Here is a 20,839-nt window from a genome sequence, read left to right as displayed (position 1 = left end):
CCCGTTGTTCCTTTTGTCACAGTTCAAACAAACAAATCTCACCAACTCATAGAGGCCATGAAGTCCACTTAGGCCTAGATATATCATTTCATCAGCATTTGCTGATGCAGGAAGGATTTCCAGTTGTTCAATACACCTTGGGCCTAGAGAAGTTCTAGAAATACAGATTTACTCTTATTCGTACAAGCTGCCAAAACAGCAATAAACTTGACCCAGAGGAACCATAAAGAGTAAATGCAAGGGTTCAATAGAAGTCTACCCAACTAAAAAGTAAACTTCTTGTAGCCTTGATAGTGGGTAGTACAATAGTACATCAAGAGGTCTCTATACAGAGTGGTGACTAACTAGGATCTTTGATGGCCTAGGCACGAAGGTCTCCGAACAGCATACCAGGAAATTTTCTGTGTTCCGTTTTGCTAGAGCACAAATACTTGTTATTCTCATCTGCTTTAAAAGGTAATTATGGACTCAGCATTGAAAAGCTTGGAGCAGAGAGTGGGGTTTAGACAACAAACTCATGAACGGAACTCCGGTTAATTGGGACTTACCTACTGCCTTAGCAAATTAAACATGTACACAGCATGGACTGACCAAATATACTTTGGAGGCACTGGGGCAGTAAGGCCCACCGCTACAAATAAGCTGCAGAGGTTTGTCACAAGCAATGCAGCCCTAGCTAACGAGTGAACTCAACAGCCCTCTCTCAGAAGATCCCTAGGTGAAGCATTCCAGACCAGTTTAGCAGAGACAAAAAGGAATAAGAGTTGCACCTAGCCATGCAGAAGGGTAAGTCACAGCGAGGAAGAAGACAGTGATATGGAGTACCAAACATTTCACCTGGGTGCCATGCGAGCCCATAAATAATTGTTTCAAGGTAGCCATATTGAAAAACATTATTTGGGACAGCATCTCATGTGTTGGTTCTGCATCCCTACCTATAAAAGGGTATATACTAATGGACAGTATTTCACCATTTAGAATATATTGAAAGTCGGGGATATTTGAGGAAGTAAAAAATGTGTCGCACATCAAAAGTGAATGAGTACAAAAGTGAAAATTCAACAGCAAGAGAAAGGGAGTAAGTGCAACAGGAGAACAATATAAGCTCAGCAGATGATTACTCCACAGTGAGCTACTAGTATTTGGAATAAAGAAAGAGAAATATGCTAGGAACCCTAATAGAAAAGTCAGTGGTCTCTGTAACTGCACTATCTTTGAAGTGGGTCTAGCAGCAAAGATCAAGTATAAGGTGGTCAGATATGCTAAAACAATCAACTGTAGGATTATACACCAAAACTCTTAGAGGAGATGAAGGGATAGTCCTTACCTCAAAGGGCGAAGACAAAATAGGGCGGTATAAACCTTTAATTGCTCAAGTTTTTTTTGCATTTTGCTTAATGTTTGTGCACTATGCTCCTAGGAGTACCTAGATGATTGTGAAAACTGCCATTTGTATTTTTTTACGTGAACATGTTTTTATTTGGGCTCGTTTGGTAGACTTTAATAAGTCATATTTTCTAATACTAAAAGCATACTACCAGTACAGTATGCCAGTTACTGGAATCTAAACATTACTGTTAAGCCTCCAATTTGCATAGCAGAAGAAGGTCTTTCACTTGTTACCTGTAAAGTAGTAAGCAAACCATAACAGTACTGGAAAGGCAAACCTTAAATTCAAACATTTTTAAGTGTACAAGGAGGGTCTTTCACTTGTTACCTGTAAAGTAGTAAGCAAATCATAACAGTACTGGGAAGGCAAACAACATTAAATTCAAACATTTTTAAGTGTACAAGGAGCTTACCAACTCTGCTTCAGCATTATCCACTGGTCACCTCCATTATGTAGCTAGGCTTACGTAGAAGTCTTCTATACAAGCATTAACCCCTTCTGTGCTCACGACAGCCCCCGGCCGTCAGGGTGGGCGTGTGCGCACGACGGCCTGGGCCATCTGAATCCCGCCCACGCGTTAATTCTCCTGCTCAGCAGGATAATTAACACCCGGCATGGAAGGGGTTAAGTAAATAACTGGCCAGATACTCCTACGTGAAGAGACTAACAAAAGGCATACATACCTATGAGGCAGGTGGTTATTAGCAGGGTATTTCCAAAGATTTTCTTTACCCTGAAATCCTGTGATGAACAACCAGCAGATCAAGCATAAAAGGGATGGTTATATCTGCTGTGGTAGGTGTAGGAAGGTGGATACCGGACTATGGTTGCCCCCAACTTTTTTCCTGGTGTTTTGCTGGTTTTCCGACTTAGTTGACCTGGGGCCCTGCCAATCAGGACCCCAGGCCTACTGCTCTCTCTCTAAAATGGATTCCATGTACCTTAGGTACATTTCCAATTGGTACTGGGCCACCTTATTAGACCCTGTAACTCAGGGCATAGGTGTACCCAGGGCCTACCAGGGGCTGAAGCATGTATTATGCCACCCCTGGATGGCCATCTAAATCTGACACAACTGGCTGCACGACAGCTGGGGCAAGGTGGTGTAATCACCCTTTGCTTTAGACATAGTATACCTATATCTAAGCCTAAAAATGGACACACAGATTCCTATCAGTCACTCCTATGGCAGGCCTTGACAATCCTGAAGGCAGAGTGCTTGGAATCGTGTGAGATGGTGCTCTGGCATGAGCTGAGCCCGTTTGCAGCTTGCGGAACCAAGTCCTAATAGCTGTTCCATGATAACGCATACCATATACTCTTAAGTGCATTATAATCCTCGCGGTTAAATGCTATCTCTGGTATCGCTTTATCAAAACATGTCGAGTAAGGTGTCATACGAATTGGAATACTAACCCCTCGCCAATTCTGGCAACGGGGTTAGCATTCCACCCTTCTAGAGGGACACGACATGTATGTAACTGTGAACCCCGGTTAAAGTTAACTGAAGCCTCAGCATCACAAAATGGATGCTGCCACCACAGACACGAGTCTGACCCCTGCAGCTGGGAGTCCTTCCAGCGAGGGGAGCTTGGACAAAGGGTTTCCTGTCAGGGGCGGTGCTAGCACCATCCCAGACAGGGTTTTGTGTATCCTGGGTAGGCAGGGCTTTACAGGAAGGTGACTGCAAGTGGCACCCCGGTGCTCACTACGCATCCGCCGGCTAGAACCAGTTCCAGGGGCACACCAGCCCCTGGCCTGGGGAAAGTCCGGCATGGGAGAGGGGTGTAACCACCCCCCTCCCTGGTCCCACCGCTAGGGCAGGACCTAGTCGCGTACCCACCCCTTTCTTTAGGATAAAGGCAGGAGCGGGGACCCTTCCAAATTAGATCATCTTTGAATCAAGAAACCCCGACCCTGAGCAGCTCCAGCACCGAAGTCCAGCCCCCCAGTATCTCCACGATCTGCGTGGGGCCCTCCTGCTTTTTGCTGCTCATCGCGTTGTCTGGCTACTAGCCCGCTGGCTTGTGGCCTTCCTGACGACGATCAACGACGACAACACTGCTGGTCTGGTTGCTCCAGACTGGCCCTTGCTCCCTTCCAAAAGAGGAGCACCCCGGACCCTCCTGGTCCACTCCAGACGCCATTTTAGGTCCACCGCGTGGGCTTGAATTTGCCAAGACTTGTTGCCCCAATCCTGGGTCCAGCGACGTCGACAGCATCAACCATCGTGGGACAGCTCGCACCTCCATCCTGGTCGCCGACAACGCCTCCTGGTCCATGAGACTGCAGAGCCCAGCGTCGCCCACTCACCTGGTCGAGGTGACTACCATCCGGTGCCCTCCTGGTGCCATCTGATCACTGGCTAGTGGTCAAGAACTTGGTCCCCTCTGCTTTCAGGCGTCATCCATCTTCGATCCAGGCTTGGATCACTTCGAACAATCTTCACTGGTCGCCTGCCAGCAACTCTTTCTTCAGGCTCCTGGTTCGTCAACGAGGATTCCCGACGTCTTTTCAGACCTATGCAGCCGCAGCCCCTGGGCTAGGTAACTTCGGCATTTCGGTGCCCCAGCATAGCCTCACTATCCAAGGGTCCAGATCCATTGTCGTTTTTGACCTACCTTATCGGGTTCGCCCGAGAACACTAACTTTTGCTTTTACTAGCTCCCATAGACTTTGTCCCGCATCCCGCGTGAGAGTGCACACTCTGCACCCGAGTCCCCTAGGCCTCCTACTAGTAATCTGAAGGTTCAGTAACATAGTCCTAGCGATTCCAAAGCCTATTAGTCCAGTACTTACCTGCTAGTAATTTCGCATTCCACTTCCATAGTATATGGTTTTCCGTGCCCCTCGGGCATTTGTGTAAATTGTGCAGCTTAAAGTATTTTCGTAAGAGTTTTGTTGTGTGCTTAGTACCCTGTCCTCATAAAGAGTACAGGGCTGTTGTGATCTAAATAAATACACTGTTTATTTTCATAACACTTGTGTGGTGTCCTTTCACTTGGTGTTCAAGGGGTATATGTGATGGTATAACAGCTGGCTTAACACGCCCTCTAGAGTTTAGCCCGAAGACTGCTCGTATCCATGCTACTAGGATAGCTGGTCTATAAGGTTGACTTACAACCAATCACCATAAGGGTTGTTTGGACTGATACATAGTGATCACTAGAATAGTGAACACTGAATATCAGGCCAACTTCTCACATTGGTGGCAGCGGTGGGATTTGAGCTTGCTGTTGTTTTACCACACGTATCCTAAGAATATCTTTGTGAAAGATCACATAAGTTAAGGTACATATAACTTAGCTTAGAATACTCTGAGTTCTACTGAACCAGCTGTTGTAGTTTAACAAGGCTTAGCACACCCTGACTACAACTCTTAGCAAGGGATCAGTAGGCAAACAAATAGTGTAGGTAGGGGCATCACTTACACCACACTAAAAACATGTCTAACCACGGAGAGTCTTCAGAGACCCCTCTTGTGGTTGTGGACCCTCCACAGGTCCCTTCCAGATATGCTGCTCTTAGCTTCCAGGAGATGAGACAAGTGTGTACCTCCAGGAAACTAAAACAGGGTTCAAACCCTACCATTCCTTTTCTGATTGGTCTCTTAGAGACTTATGATGCTAGGAGGGCTGCTAACACAGATCCTTCTCCTCCAGATGGGAATATGCCCCCCTTACAGGGTCCCTTTGATAACCATGACCACCCCCTCCAGGAGGCAGAGGATGCTGAGGAGGAGGATGAAGATGAGTTATCAGGGGAGGAGGCAGACAAGGGACAGGTAGAAGTCAGGAGACTCACCAGGTCCAACTTAAGTAGGCATGAGAATGGATTTGGGGACCCCCAGGGCCACTCTCAGGCAGACTTAACATTGGGAGTGGACGAGTTAGGTCTCTGTCCAGAGGCTCTAACAGATCCATTCGAACCAATGGCTCTCAGACCTCTTCTCATAGAGGGATGTCATCCCCTAAGAGAAGGGAGCATGAAGCTAAGATGAGGGAAGCCAATCTGAGGATTGAAAGGGAAGAACTTGCCCTGGCCAAAGAGAGGCTTGCCTTTGCTAGAGAGCAGAAATTGTGTGGGGCAGACCCCACTGGTGGCAGCATTCTCCCAAGAGAAAAAGACAGGAGTTTAGACACTAGACACCTGAGTAAGATAGTGCCCCCCTTTAAACAAGGGGATGACATCCACAAATGGATGACTGCTTTGGAAAGGGCTTGCACTGTACAGTGTGTCCCCCAGAGTCAGTGGGCAGCTATCTTGTGGCTCTCCTTTGAAGGCAAAGGTAGAGATAAGCTCCTCACTACTAGAGCTGAGGATGCTAACAATTACCAAGTCCTGAAGAATACACTGGTTGATGGGTTTGGTTTAACCACTGAACAGTACAGGTTGATGTTCAGAGATACCCAGAAAACTCAGTCTCAGGATTGGACTGACTTTGTTGATTGTGCCACTAAGGCTTTTGAAGGCTGGCTACTGGGAAGTAAGGTTACTGATTTTAAAGGATTGTACAATCTAATTATGAGAGAGCAAATCTTAAGTAATTGTCAGAACCAGTTATTACACCAACACCTGGTAGACTCTGATCTGACCTCTCCACAAGAATTGGGTAAGAGGGCAGACAAATGGGTCAGAACCAGGGTCAGGCCTAGGAACCAGGGTGGTGACCAAAAGAAGGAATCAACCAAGCCTCAAGAGAAGGGTGGGAATAAATCTTCTGATCAAACCACGGGGCCCCAAAATTCCTCTGAAAAGGGTGGGTCCCAAACTTCTCCCAAAACCCAAAAGAAACCTTATTGTCATACCTGCAAACAGGTAGGCCATTACAAAACTGACAGCAGTTGTCCCAAGGCCAACAACAATAAGGAGAACATACCACCAGGTAATACTCCCAGACCTCCTGTTACCACTAGTGGTAATCCCCCAGGTGGTGGGAGTGCCCCCAAGAATGTGGTGGGCATTACTTTGGGAAACCAGGTGGACTATGGCCTAGCCAGGTCCCCTAACAACACTCTTGTCTGTGAGACTGGCATGGGGTTTGCCAACTTCACTACTGGTTCCCACATTTTGGGAAAGTATAGACAAGAGCCCTTTATCAATGGTCAGAAGGTTGAGGCATACAGAGACACAGGGGCCAGCATCACCATGGTGATTGACCATCTGGTCCCCTCTGCTCAACTGACCCCTGGTTTTACTTATCAGGTGACAGACATTCATGGAGTGAAGAGAAGGCATCCCATGGCAGTAGTCGAGCTCAGTTGGGGTAACGTCACAGGGCCCATGAGAGTGGCAGTGACAGATAACCTACCTGTAGATTGCTTACTGGGGAATGACCTGGAACTCTCAGCATGGGCTGAGGTGGAGCAAGAAACTCACTCCAGGATGATAGGCCTACCCAGAAAGGTTAGTGGGGCAGTAATAGCTACAGCCCCGGTCCCAGCACCATTCCTCCCTGAAAAGGTTGGAAGGGCAGTGGTAGCCACTGCCCAGGCTCAGACAGACTTTCCTGAACAGGATAGGAGGGCTGTGACAGTCACAGCCCAAACACAAACTGAGTGCCCTCCTGAAAAGGTTGGCAAGGTTGAAATGGTCTCAGCCTCTACTCAGACAGATAGTGGGGTTGTGAAGCCTGAAACAATGGATCACTCCACCCAAACTGAGAGCATTGAGGAGGAAGAAAAGTCTTCCCCCTCCCAGACACTAGGTGAGAGCCAGCCTCCTCAGGGAACTGACTCTACCCCTGTTGAAGGAACTGCCCCAGAGGTAGTCAGGCCTAGCCTGCAGAGCCCCTGATGACAGTGGACCCTTCCCAGGTGGGACCCAGTCTGGAGCAGGTAACCTGCACCTCTCTACCCTGCCTCAGTCAGCCCAGGGCTGTAGAGGTCAGGAAGGCCGGTGGTGGACCCCAAAGGGCCCCCTGTCAAAAAATCCCCAATCAGCATATTAGGATCACTGATGCTAGTAGTCCTAGCCAAGTGAAAGTAAAACAAACTCCTGAGGGATCCCCCTTAAACTTAGTTAGGGAACTCCCACAGCTGGACACTGTTGGGCACAGCCAGACCTGGGGCCTAAAAACCCCAAACCTGACCTGTCCCTCCAGTAAGCCAAACAGAGGGACTCAGCCTCCAGCTTTAGGTAGCCAGAGGTTGACCCGGAGAGCTCATAGTGTGGAAATTTGAGAAATTGATGTACATAAACAGCGTTCATTATTCCATTTTTCCCACTCCTCTCCCTGTGAGCACCATGAATACTGTAAATTATTGACCGCATCACTCTGCCAGTAAGAGCCCGTACCCATATGTACATGACAGTCATTCTAGGCACCCTGGCCCTTTTTCCTGCTCATTAGAATTATCGGCTTCCCTTCTGCGCGTATCTGAACCCCCGACCCCTCCCTCTCTCACTTGCATAGACTATGAAACCCTCTCCCTCTGCGCGACCCTGCCCTGAAAGGCAACCCTTCTGCTTGACCCACGCAAACCCCCCATTCCCTCCCGCAGAGGCATCCTTCGCCTTAGCTGACATAGCCCTCCCCAGCTGCACCTGATAGCCCCCGCTCCCTCACGCATGAGTCATGAGACCTCTCTCTCTGTGCGACTGTCCCAGTGCACACCCTGGCTCCCCCTCCCTTCTCCCTCACACGGGCAAGTCATAAACCTTCTTCTTCTGTAAGACCCTGTCCTTGGGAGTCACGGCCGCGCCTGACCAGCACCTCCTTTCCTTTCATGAATAACCCCTCTGTTAGTAAACCCTCCCTCCGCGATTGACTGTCCACACATGTCCGAGGCCATCGCCTAAGCCGGAAGATACTGTTTATTGCCCCTTATGGTATGGAGTCACTCCTCTTCAAAGAACCCACTATTGATCCTGGCTTCCTCACCCCTTGGGATACGATCAGGCGCATATCTCCTAAATAATCAGCAGAACACTCAGCTGCGTCATTTGCCCCCTCCCTTATCTACAGTTCAAGGGTCTCTATTGATAACATATGTGGGGTAGGATTGACACGAGGATTATAGGGATGTCTGTTCTTTGTGTCACAATGTCCTGATTGTAATGCCAAGTGTTTTGTAAGGTATAAAAGTAGATGTCTCAGCTCACTTGTTAGAGCACCTCCCGACAGACACTGTGTTTCGTGTCCGAAATGACAGGCTCTCCTCATGAGTAATAAATTCTGTTCTCTTGATTCCTGCTTCCAGCGCCCGTCTCTTTATTTGGTAACTATTCAGAATGGGAACTAAGAGGCGGCCTGCGCCAGCAGCCCGGGCATCGATAGAAATGCGGGCTCACATTTTACAATTGGCGTCCCAACGCGGGGCCCATCAGTGACATAAGGTCCAGTAAGAGAGATCCAGACGAAGAAGTGAACATCTAAATGATCGGAGTATACCTGCCTTGAGAGGGCCCTCGTCCGGCTGCCGATCGAAAGAACTTCACCGATTCTGAACGGACCTCTCTCGAGTGACCTATTGTCCTGACTGGAATCCCACAGGAATGCTGCATGGAGAAAGAGAACAATCGGGCGCTGGAGGAGGAAGACGAAGAACTATCCGTATGGTCCGGTCCGGGTAAGATTAAGTAGGGCGTTTTTCGCCTGATTGGTAGGATGGTTTCATCCATCTGATTGTTTGATTGATTGTATTGGAATCGGTATTTGAATACTGATATTGTTGTTATTGGTTCATTTAGCTTTGGATGCTACTTGAAATATTGGTTCTCTTCTTGAGAACGAGACATTCTCTGTTTGCAAACGGCGGCGAATAGGAACGTTCGTCCCTCTTTGCAGATAGAGAAGGGTAGGTAATGCAGACTTTTGTCCCCGTTGTAATCCGTCATGCCTACTTTTCTCCCCACTGATTGTTTGAAATCGATTAATAATCGATTGTTGCTCTTTGAGATCTTCCCTGTCCACAAACAGAGACGAATAGGAATATTCTGTTTCCCTTTGCAGATAGCGAAGGGCAGGTAATGCAGACATTTGTCCCCGTTGTAATCCGTCATGCCTGTTTTTCTCCCCACTGATTGATTGGTTGCCTGGACATTGTTGTTCCAGGAATTGTTTCGTTTGAGGTATTTTCTACCTGCAAACAACGTGGAATAGAAATATTCTATCTAGTCTTTGCAAGTAGTAAAGGGTAGGTTATGCCCCTTTGTGAATTTGTCAGTCCTACCCACTCCCCACTGATTGTTTATTTGGGGGGTAGCTCGCATGGTCCGTCCAGGAGGCTACCCTTATGGAGGACATATGCTCCCCACTCACGGACCATTTAGTGGAAGTAGATCATCTGGTCCGTCCAGGAGACTACCCTAGTAAGTGGAAGTACATCCTTTGGTCTGTCCAGGATGATACCCTAATGAAGGAATATATGTTCTCCTTTTGATTGATAATCTAGTTCCACCCGGACCATTTATTGGAGGTAACTCACCTGGTCCGTCCAGGAGTACCCCTAGTGAAAGGACATATAAAAATGAAGTGATCACCGTACCCTACTAACAGAAAACTTTAGCTCGAAACACGCTAAGGAAAAGAAGGAAAAATAAAAAGAAATCGGGCTAAGTCAGTAACCCCCTGATGAGCTTTCGACTTCACTAAAAATAAGAAACATTAGAAACAGTTCGTAATAAGAAATATAAAATGGCGAAAAGTTTGACAGCAAAAATAGCCACGAGGTAGCTAGGCTCCACTGCCTATTCCTGCTCCCAACATGTCTGCCTCATTGCCCACCACGCCCAAAATAACGATCACATGAAATAGAAACAACTCAATAGGTACCTACCCCCATTCCGGAAGCTCCCGAAGTGCAACAGGTCCGCGGTTACGCCCATCCGGAAGGCGAGGCCTCGATGCATGCAGGGCTCGCCTGGCCGCAGTCGGAAGGGGAGGATGTGGGGCGGACGGCCCAAAAATCGTAATGACCTCTCCTTTTCCCCTCTTCTGCGGCCCTGCAGGCCACGGGGGGGGGCTGTCTTGCCTCGGCCACCGACCACCCCCCCCCACTCTCTCTCTCACCTGATCCGGCTTTCGTCGAAGGCCGAAGCCAAAGCGAGGATGGCGGCATTTCTTTGAGCTATAATGGCTGCAACTACACTCAACGCCTGACAGTTGCAGATAGTCCCGCCACATGCCAACGCCCGAGAGTTGCAGATAGTCCCGCCACATGCCAACGCCTGAGAGTTGCAGGTAGTCCCGCCACATGTCAAAAGGGGGGGGGGATGTCTTGCCTTAGCCACCGACCCCCCCCCCCATCTTCATTGCCTGGCACGGCCGTACCGAAGCGCCGCCGGAGAACGGCGCGGGGTCACTGGAAGGGGGAGGTGACGCGAACGAGCCTCCCCCACCTCCCTCCAGGTGGAGGCTTCCAGCGACACCCCAATGCTCTTGCCTAAAGAGGGTCAACATCGAAAAGCGGTCTTTTGCCCAGGACGGGCACACGCCCCATGCCTTCTCTCCTCAACTTTGAAGATTCTATGAGAGCCGGGGGGCACCCCGATCCCTCCGCATGGGCGCCCCCGTCCCCCTCACTGGGAACCGCGACATCGGCGCACTCCTGCCAGCGCCAGCCTCAGTTTGGAAATGGCTAAAATACAGCCAAGGCACAGACTTGTTCAGTTCCGGAGGAACACCAGAATGACCCGGTAGGAAAAATTGTTACCGCCCTCCCCACTCTTTGACTGATGGTCCATATTGCTAAACTGTTAACCCATTGCGAAAAACTTTTGAAACCACCAACGGAAGGTTCTGGTCCTACTACGAGTCAGTGGAGGCAATCTGACTATGCAGGGACTTGCCTGACCTCGCCCAAAATGGCGCCGACACAAAATGAGACTTTTTTAAATAAACCTTGTTGCACCCTGACTGCGCAGCTTTGATGCCCCGAGATATGTATGCAGTTTTTGGACAATGAAAGTAGATAAGAAGGATATTGAGTATGTGCTTGGAAAAGAAAGCGATATAAGATGGATATTGATTATGTGCTGGAACAATGAGCTGATTTAGAGTGGGTACTAATTATGTGTTGGAAGCAATGAATTGGTATGAAATAGGAACTGATTGAGCATTTGGACAATGAATTGGTAAATATTAGATCTTGAGTAATCGTTGGACAGCGAGATAAAGTTATTGAAAAATTGAATTATTGGCATGCATCATACTTGCAGTATAGGAAAGTTCGATATGATTTTATTTCACTGCTGCACTTTACGAAACGAATGACCACCAACTTTATTCTCCGTAGCCGGCCCACTGGTTTGTAGGCCCGCATTTTGTGCGCCAACCTTTTTCATTAAAATCTTTTTGAACACGCAAATATTATCGTAGCGTTTATATTTATGAATGTTGTTGAAATGTATGACTACTGTCATCGGCATAAGCAAAATACATGCAGTATGATTAAGGTTGAAGGTTAAAAAGGCCTGGTATTTAGCAGCTACACTATGTATCGCAGGCAGCCGGAAAGGTGTTTTTTGGCGCCCTTGAGCGATACCACAGAAATACCACCTGACCGCCACCCTTGCACACGACCTATAAGGCCACGATCGTGTGATGCATGCAGATCCGCAGACCATCGATGATTATCTATCTGACACTGCTGGTCCCTCTGGGCCTAAATGCCGAGATGGTAGAGAATGCACCACAGGGAGATAGGTCGAGTATGTGGTAGGTAAAAACATTTTCGGATTTATGCGCGCTGATGTGTTTTGAATGCTGCCCCCACCCCCCTTCTTCTCCTCCCTTCTGCAGGTCCCGTCGGCTGAAGTATGGAAAAGCGACGATCGAGCGACCGACAAAAGGAGAAAAAGGGGATCTGAGCATAGTACTTATGCTAACAAGCTTTGACAGACGTAGACGTAGATATGACTGTTCCTCCGTTAGAACGTAACGACTGGGAGGATGGACTGACATAGAAACCTGACGGGTACTGTATGACGGAAATTGACTCGACATTAGCACGCTAGATAACGCGATTATGACGTTTAATTAGATAGGGAAGGGACTAGGAAAAGTCCTGAGGTAAGGGTACCCAGGCACCACCCGTCTGGGGAGTTAGAAATATTGTTGATGTTCGAAATGTACCACCCCCTTCTCACCCTCTTATAGATATAACCAAGCTGCCTGACTGTTCTCCTGATCAATACCCTCTGTTGCCTCAGCCTGGAGAACATCCAACCAAAGGAAGAAAATCAAAAGTGGTTTAAGATCCACCTATGGGCAATAGCCTGACCAGGTTAAATTCTGACCGGCGGACCGAAGTGTAAGTATTGGCAATTGGGAGCGCTCGCAAAAATAGCCAACGAGGAGAGAAGGAGGAAAGGTAAAAAGAACTCAGCCCATGGATAAATAGGATATTAAAAATGCGCAACATGCGCAAGGAGATTATTGTTTGGCCAACAACTGTTTTATGTTTTGTCGTGAACGCTTTTGTATGTAACACATGTACTGTCTTCCCTTGTCTGAGTTTGTGTATATGTAATGTACAAATTTATGTCTTCCCTCTGTCTGTGTTCGCGTGTTACCTGACCCCTGTTGTTCTGTTTTGTGAGCGCACTAAATGACCTATTACCGTACAAGTCTTTCTCTCTCTCTCTCCCCTCGATCTCTCTCTCTCTCTCTCTCTCTCTCTCTCTACATATCATATGTGTACTGAATAGCTTGTTTAGATTGCGGACGACTCTCGCTCTCTACGAGAGTCTCCCTATTTTCTCTTCCCTTTTATGGAAAAATGGTGCCTTGCTGACACCAGTCTGATTGGATACTTATTGAATACGAAGGTGTTCAGCGAAATTGTCCGAAACTAAAATGATTGTATCTCGCCATATTACTACCTCTCCTTTCTGCAAAATGAATGAACTCGAATTGGCTGAGAAGGAAAGGACAGGTAAGACGACTAAAAAGTCCCCCAATTTGGCCTTTTATAGGGGAACTATATGTCAATGGCACCTTATTTTTCTGTTCATCAGAGACGAACGCCAATTTCTAGATTGACCCCCAATGCCCAGATTGCCCCACCCCCTTTTGCACCCAAGCGCGAGCGCCCGAAGCATCCCCGCCCCATTTGATAGACCCCAGCTGCTGTCCCGGATATAAATATGATGACCATGAGTGACTGTCGTCCCTCGAGAAAAATCTGTTTTGCCCCGACTTTCGATGATAGCGCCCCTGCCCTGTTTGAAAAGGTTAGCCAGCCTTGAAGTGAAATGTTCCGAAATATTGAATGTGATGAAATGCACAGTTGATGGGAATCTTATTTTATCCCCATTTGAGTTATAAATGGGATGATGAATAAACTTGGCATGAACTCAGTAGGAATGCTGACATATGCACTGCTTGGTAATGAACCTCTGACTGTGACCGATGAGCGCATCTCCCAAGTGCGTAGGATTGAGGGAGGAATTCACGTGCATAAATGTCTTCCCCTGACCAGTTCTCTAAAGCTTGTTTTGTACCTATTTCAAAGATATACGATCACCGGAGGAGAAGGGTCGGACGTGACACACAGCCTGGCCGCAGATCATGGGACACATGTGACATCGACCAAAGGTGGAGCCCCAGCACGACAGGAATATGGGACGAGACAGCACTCTCCAATGTGGTAAAACGAAAGGATGAAGGGCTGTCCTGAAGCCTTTTGCCCGCCTACCCACACGTGCCTGAAGCTTCCGTCCCCCTCTTCAAGCCCGGTTGATGGGCTTGCTTGCTTGTTATCATTTGCTCCCTTGGTCCCTTTGGTGTGTCCCAGGAAAATCTGCCCCCACTCCGCCCTCTCACTCCCATCGACTATCGAAACCACACACCCTCTTTTCCACATGACTTCTTGTCGAAAGGAAGGACAGCATCCAGGTGGAAATGGGGTACGCCGCAGGAATATGGGTGCCGAGCATAAGGCGCCACTAAAAGGATTGGTTAGGGAACAGGACTGTGGTCTAACAGCAGAGGACTGACCGCACCCTGCAACGCGTAAGGATGGACCCGAGCTGGACCTATAGCTCCACCGCCGGTGCTCAACAGCGCCAACGAAAGGACACGGACTAGAGCCTACTAGTGATGGCTCACTGCTAAAAAGACTAGAGCCTACCAGTGATGGCTCACTGCTAAAAAGACACTGTGACGAAGAGATCTTGTGTATTGAACTGAATTCCGCCCTCAACTACTTGGTCAAGATGTTCAGTGGTCACATTTTTTAAGTCAGAAACATTTATGCTATGTAGTGCTTTTGAAATGATAGGAACTCGACAAATGCAATTTCCTATGTGCTGCATTCTGCCCATCACATCAACTGTCCATGGTTATATGCCAAATGTTAGTATTGACAAATGCTAATTCTTCAACTACGCCTGTTTACTTGTACCCCTATCAAGTACAAAAATGAACGCTGTAATGTAAAAAGGGGCGACTGTGGAAATTTGAGAAATTGATGTACATAAACAGCGTTCATTATTCCATTTTTCCCACTCCTCTCCCTGTGAGCACCATGAATACTGTAAATTATTGACCGCATCACTCTGCCAGTAAGAGCCCGTACCCATATGTACATGACAGTCATTCTAGGCACCCTGGCCCTTTTTCCTGCTCATTAGAATTATCGGCTTCCCTTCTGCGCGTATCTGAACCCCCCCCCCCTCCCTCTCTCACTTGCATAGACTATGAAACCCTCTCCCTCTGCGCGACCCTGCCCTGAAAGGCAACCCTTCTGCTTGACCCACGCAAACCCCCCATTCCCTCCCGCAGAGGCATCCTTCGCCTTAGCTGACATAGCCCTCCCCAGCTGCACCTGATAGCCCCCGCTCCCTCACGCATGAGTCATGAGACCTCTCTCTCGGTGCGACTCTGTCCCAGTGCACACCCTGGCTCCCCCTCCCTTCTCCCTCAAACGGGCAAGTCATAAACCTTCTTCTTCTGTAAGACCCTGTCCTTGGGAGTCACGGCCGCGCCTGACCAGCACCTCCTTTCCTTTCATGAATAACCCCTCTGTTAGTAAACACTCAGCTGCGTCATTTGCCCCCTCCCTTATCTACAGTTCAAGGGTCTCTATTGATAACATATGTGGGGTAGGATTGACACGAGGATTATAGGGATGTCTGTTCTTTGTGTCACAATGTCCTGATTGTAATGCCAAGTGTTTTGTAAGGTATAAAAGTAGATGTCTCAGCTCACTTGTTAGAGCACCTCCCGACAGACACTGTGTTTCGTGTCCGAAATGACAGGCTCTCCTCATGAGTAATAAATTCTGTTCTCTTGATTCCTGCTTCCAGCGCCAGTCTTTTTATTTGGTAACTATTCAGAATGGGAACTAAGAGGCGGCCTGCGCCAGCAGCCCGGGCCTCGATAGAAATGCGGGCTCACATTTTACAATAGCAACTCAGTACTGGAAAGAAAGGCACATATGGTGGATAGTGATTGGAGGAAGTTGAGCCCAACAGTAGTGGAGTCTCACTTCAGTACTCCATTCCCACACCAGCCTTTTACTTTGCCAAAGCACACCACAGGTAGTGATTCCCTATGGTGGAGACCCTCAGATACCCTTAGGGTGAGGGGTTGCTTGGTGGACCATGATACAGGGGGTAACCATGCCAGTGCATGTACCACCTCATATGGCCACTCAGGCAATATAGGCATACCTGGTCAAGGATAGCCTTATCTCCTTTCTTTTGGGGAAGGAGAGGGTTGTGTAGGAAGGTGGATACCCGACTATGGTTGCCCACAACTTTTTTCCTGGTGTTTTGCTGGTTTTCCGACTTAGTTGACCTGGGGCCCTGCCAATCAGGACCCCAGGCCTACTGCTCTCTCTCTAAAATGGATTCCATGTACCTTAGGTACATTTCCAATTGGTACTGGGCCACCTTATCAGACCCTGTAACTCAGGGCATAGGTGTACCCAGGGCCTACCAGGGGCTGAAGCATGTATTATGCCACCCCTGGATGGCCATCTAAATCTGACACAACTGGCTGCACGACAGCTGGGGCAAGGTGGTGTAATCACCCTTTGCTTTAGATATAGTATACCTATATCTAAGCCTAAAAATGGACACACAGATTCCTATCAGTCACTCCTATGGCAGGCCTTGACAATCCTGAAGGCAGAGTGCTTGGAATCATGTGAGATGGTGCTCTGGCATGAGCCGAGCCCGTTTGCAGCTTGCGGAACCAAGTCCTAATAGCTGTTCCATGATAACGCATACCATATACTCTTAAGTGCATTATAATCCTCGCGGTTAAATGCTATCTCTGGTATGGCTTTATCAAAACATGTCGAGTAAGGTGTCATACAAATTGGAATACTAACCCCTCGCCAATTCTGGCGACGGGGTTAGCATTCCACCCTTCTAGAGGGACACGACATGTATGTAACTGTGAACCCCGGTTAAAGTTAACTGAAGCCTCAGCATCACAAAATGGATGCTGCCACCACAGACACGAGTCTGACCCCCTGCAGCTGGGAGTCCTTCCAGCGAGGGGAGCTTGGACAAAGGGTTTCCTGTCAGGGGCGGTGCTAGCACCATCCCAGACAGGGTTTGGTGTATCCTGGGTAGGCAGGGCTTTACAGGAAGGTGACTGCAAGTGGCACCCCGGTGCTCACTACGCATCTGCCGGCTTGAACCAGTTCCAGGGGCACACCAGCCCCTGGCCTGGGGAAAGTCCGGCATGGGAGAGGGGTGTAACCACCCCCCTCCCTGGTCCCACCCCTAGGGCAGGACCTAGTCGCGTACAGACCCCTTTCTTTAGGATAAAGGCAGGAGCGGGGACCCTTCCAAATTAGATCATCTTTGAATCAAGAAACTACTTTCTACGAAAGGAACTCTCGACTTCTTCTCAAGATTTCTCCCTTGTGGCTAAGGAGTAGTCACCCTGCATCCGCAGGCACCATCCAAGAACTCTGCGGTTTGCTGCACGTCCTTCCTCTGGAATCCGACTGACCAGCTCGACGAGACCCGGCTTCCCTGGCACCTCTGACCTCTACCTACCTCTACAGCTAAGCTGAGAACCGTAGGTGCGACGAGACCTCGAGCGACCGGCCATCATCAGAACTGCACGACTTCTATCCAGCACGACCGGCGCGGGATCCTCTGGTGAGTGCTTTGGGGTCCGAGAAGCCCCGACCCTGAGCAGCTCCAGCACCGAAGTCCAGCCCCCCAGCATCTCCACGATCTGCGTGGGGCCCTCCTGCTTTTTGCTGCTCACCGCGTTGTCTGGCTACTAGCCCGCTGGCTTGTGGCCTTCCCGACGACGATCAACGACGACAACACTGCTGGTCTGGTTGCTCCAGACTGGCCCTTGCTCCCTTCCAAGAGAGGAGCACCCCGGACCCTCCTGGTCCACTCCAGACGCCATTTTAGGTCCACCGCGTGGGCTTGAATTTGCCAAGACTTGTTGCCCCAATCCTGGGTCCAGCGACGTAGACAGCATCAACCATCGTGGGACAGCTCGCACCTCCATCCTGGTCGCCGACAACGCCTCCTGGTCCATGAGACTGCAGAGCCCAGCGTCGCCCACTCACCTTGTCGAGGTGACTACCATCCGGTGCCCTCCTGGTGCCATCTGATCACTGGCTAGTGGTCAAGAACTTGGTCCCCTCTGCTTTCAGGTGTCATCCATCTTCGATCCAGGCTTGGATCACTTCGAATAATCTTGACTGGTCGCCTGCCAGCAACTCTTTCTTCAGGCTCCTGGTTCGTCAACGAGGATTCCAGACGTCTTTTCAGACCTATGCAGCCGCAGCCCCTGGGCTAGGTAACTTCGGCATTTCGGTGCCCCAGCATAGCCTCACTATCCAAGGGTCCAGATCCATTGTCGTTTTCGACCTACCTTATCGGGTTCGCCCGAGAACACTAACTTTTGCTTTTACTAGCTCCCATAGACTTTGTCCCGCATCCCGCGTGAGAGTGCACACTCTGCATCCGAGTCCCCTAGGCCTCCTACTAGTAATCTGAAGGTTCAGTAACGTAGTCCTAGCGATTCCAAAGCCTATTAGTCCAGTACTTACCTGCTAGTAATTTCGCATTCCACTTCCATAGTATATGGTTTTCCGTGCCCCTCGGGCTTTTGTGTAAATTGTGCAGCTTAAAGTATTTTCGTAAGAGTTTTGTTGTGTGCTTAGTACCCTGTCCTCATAAAGAGTACAGGGCTGTTGTGATCTAAATAAATACACTGTTTATTTTCATAACACTTGTGTGGTGTCCTTTCACTTGGTGTTCAAGGGGTATATGTGATGGTATAACAGCTGGCTTAACACGCCCTCTAGAGTTTAGCCCGAAGACTGCTCGTATCCATGCTACTAGGATAGCTGGTCTATAAGGTTGACTTACAACCAATCACCATAAGGGTTGTTTGGACTGATACATAGTGATCACTAGAATAGTGAACACTGAATATCAGGCCAACTTCTCACAGTAGGATCAACTGCTTAGGATGACCACTGGAATAAAGTTGCATACTAAAAGTGCACTGGTGTAGTGATGATATGTGATAGTGCTACATATATTGGAATAAAGGTGCATGCCAAAAATGCACTGGTGTAGTCATATGTGATAGTGCTATATATATTGGAACAAAGGTGCATGCCGAAAGTGCACTGGTGTAGTCATACGTGATAGTGCTATATATATTGGAATAAAGGTGCATGCCAAACGTGCACTGGTGTAGGCATACGGGATAGTGTTCTATACATTGGAATAAAGGTGCAACTAAGAGGCAAGATTTGGCCCTCCCCTTCGGGATTGGATCCTTGATACTGGGGATGAACCACTGTGCCTCTCTTTCATCCTTCTCTTCTCATCTTTCCTACTCTACATCTTTCTTTTTGACAGGGTGACACCTTGCACCCTCCACGTGGAACTGGACAAGTACGAGCTCCTGGTCCCCCCCTCTTTTTTTGGCTTAAGAAATTTGTGGATCCGTGTAGATTCCAGAACTTACTCACACAGAAATGTGAGAAAAAATGTGTTTTTTTCAGAAAAAATGTGAGGTTTGAAGGGGATTCAGGGTAGGAAAACGTTGGGGGACCCACGCAAGCCATACCTTCCTGGACTCCCCTGGGTCTCTAGTTTTCTGAAATGTGTGGCTTTGGTAGGTTTTTCTAGATGGCTGCCGACTCGGGACCAAAAACTCAGATGCCCCCTATGTATCTGAAAATGACCTGGTTTTGCAAGGGGTCAGTTATGCCCCAGACGTGGTTCCCTTGCTCACTGTGCCACTGGATTCAAGCTAGCCTGGCTGAAGAAGGGTGACATACCCTGAAACCGGTCCCAGGATGCTTGTTTCTGGTTCAGGGAGGACCTGGCCTGGCGTGTTCGGTCTGGACTGTTCCCATGGGGCACAGGGTTAAGACTGATTTGTATATGACTGGGTCCAAACTGGGGTGGCGTAGTGGGCAAAAGAACAATGGATTTAACCCAGTTCTTTTGACTGGGGGAGAATTTTTGCATTGTCAGCATTCCGTCCATCATTTGTTTGCTGTAGGATTTAAAATCAATGCAAGTGGCACCTCAGTGGAAATACAATTGATGAAACACCTGCATATGTGTACGTAAGAGTTAAGATAGATGCAAGAGCCACATGTGCATCCCAAAGAGGCGAAAACAAGAAAAGTGAGGGCACTGAATCATGCCTTTACAATGTTAGAAAGAGCCATTCAGGGGCATAATCGCAAACCATTGGTAACAGTAATGAAAATTAAACTTACCTACTCTCTCATACTAATCAGAAATAAAGACATGCGAAGAGGCTAGCTTCCTTGTTAAAATCATGATAAGATCCAACAAACAAGCATTCCACCTACACAGATCGGCACTGCCTGCTCAAGTCAGGATGGAGTTCTCACTGACAAAGCAGACACTCGCCAAGCCTGCACTGTTTATTGAATGCTGCCACAAGCTGCGGTCATCCACTGAGGGTATACTGGTTAATCTAGAATAGCTAGAAATCAATCTCCAAAGAGAGATAGAGAAGTGTGGCTCAGGGGTTAGAGGCGGCAGACCCGGAAGCTGAGATCGGTCCTGGACCAGGGTTCAATTCCCCGCCTCGGCGGGTTTTGGGCTCAAAATTCCACGGACTCGATAATTCTCGTTCCGGTGCCTACTCGACTCATGGGTTCACACTCTGCGACTCTGGGCAATAGCTTGCTTAATCTCCACTACGGCCCCTCGCGGCGGGATGCCTGGCTTTCACCTTGTGGATACCCTGCTGGGGTTATCTCACAGCGGAATACCAGGACGGGTTCCCAAGGCAAGCGCCTTGATGCCTTCGGGTGATACGTGCGCTATATAAATCGCAATACAATACAAAAAAATACCTCAAAGAAATCCTCGAGTTACTCGAGTAGGGAGACCTGTGGGACCTTAGTACATCTAGTCAAGCCTTTAGAAGAGCAGTAAATACATCTATTAAATTGCAAAGCTGGATGAATAATAAAGATAAGATGCCCAAGCGATTGCATGAGTGGTTGGTATTGA

The 20,839-nt window shown here is 48.5% G+C and overlaps 1 protein-coding gene across 2 annotated transcripts in view; it reads right to left on the bottom strand.

The window, feature by feature from the left end:
- The window catches only part of LOC147725896 (uncharacterized), a 187,641-nt gene that overhangs the window by 1,703 nt on the left and 165,099 nt on the right, over positions 1-20,839 (bottom strand). The window lies entirely within an intron of this gene.

Source organism: Lissotriton vulgaris, chromosome 3_1 (genome assembly GCF_964263255.1).
Source record: "Lissotriton vulgaris chromosome 3_1, aLisVul1.2, whole genome shotgun sequence".
Classification (NCBI taxonomy): Eukaryota; Metazoa; Chordata; class Amphibia; order Caudata; family Salamandridae; genus Lissotriton; species Lissotriton vulgaris.
This window is presented reverse-complemented; position numbering and strand designations above follow the sequence as displayed.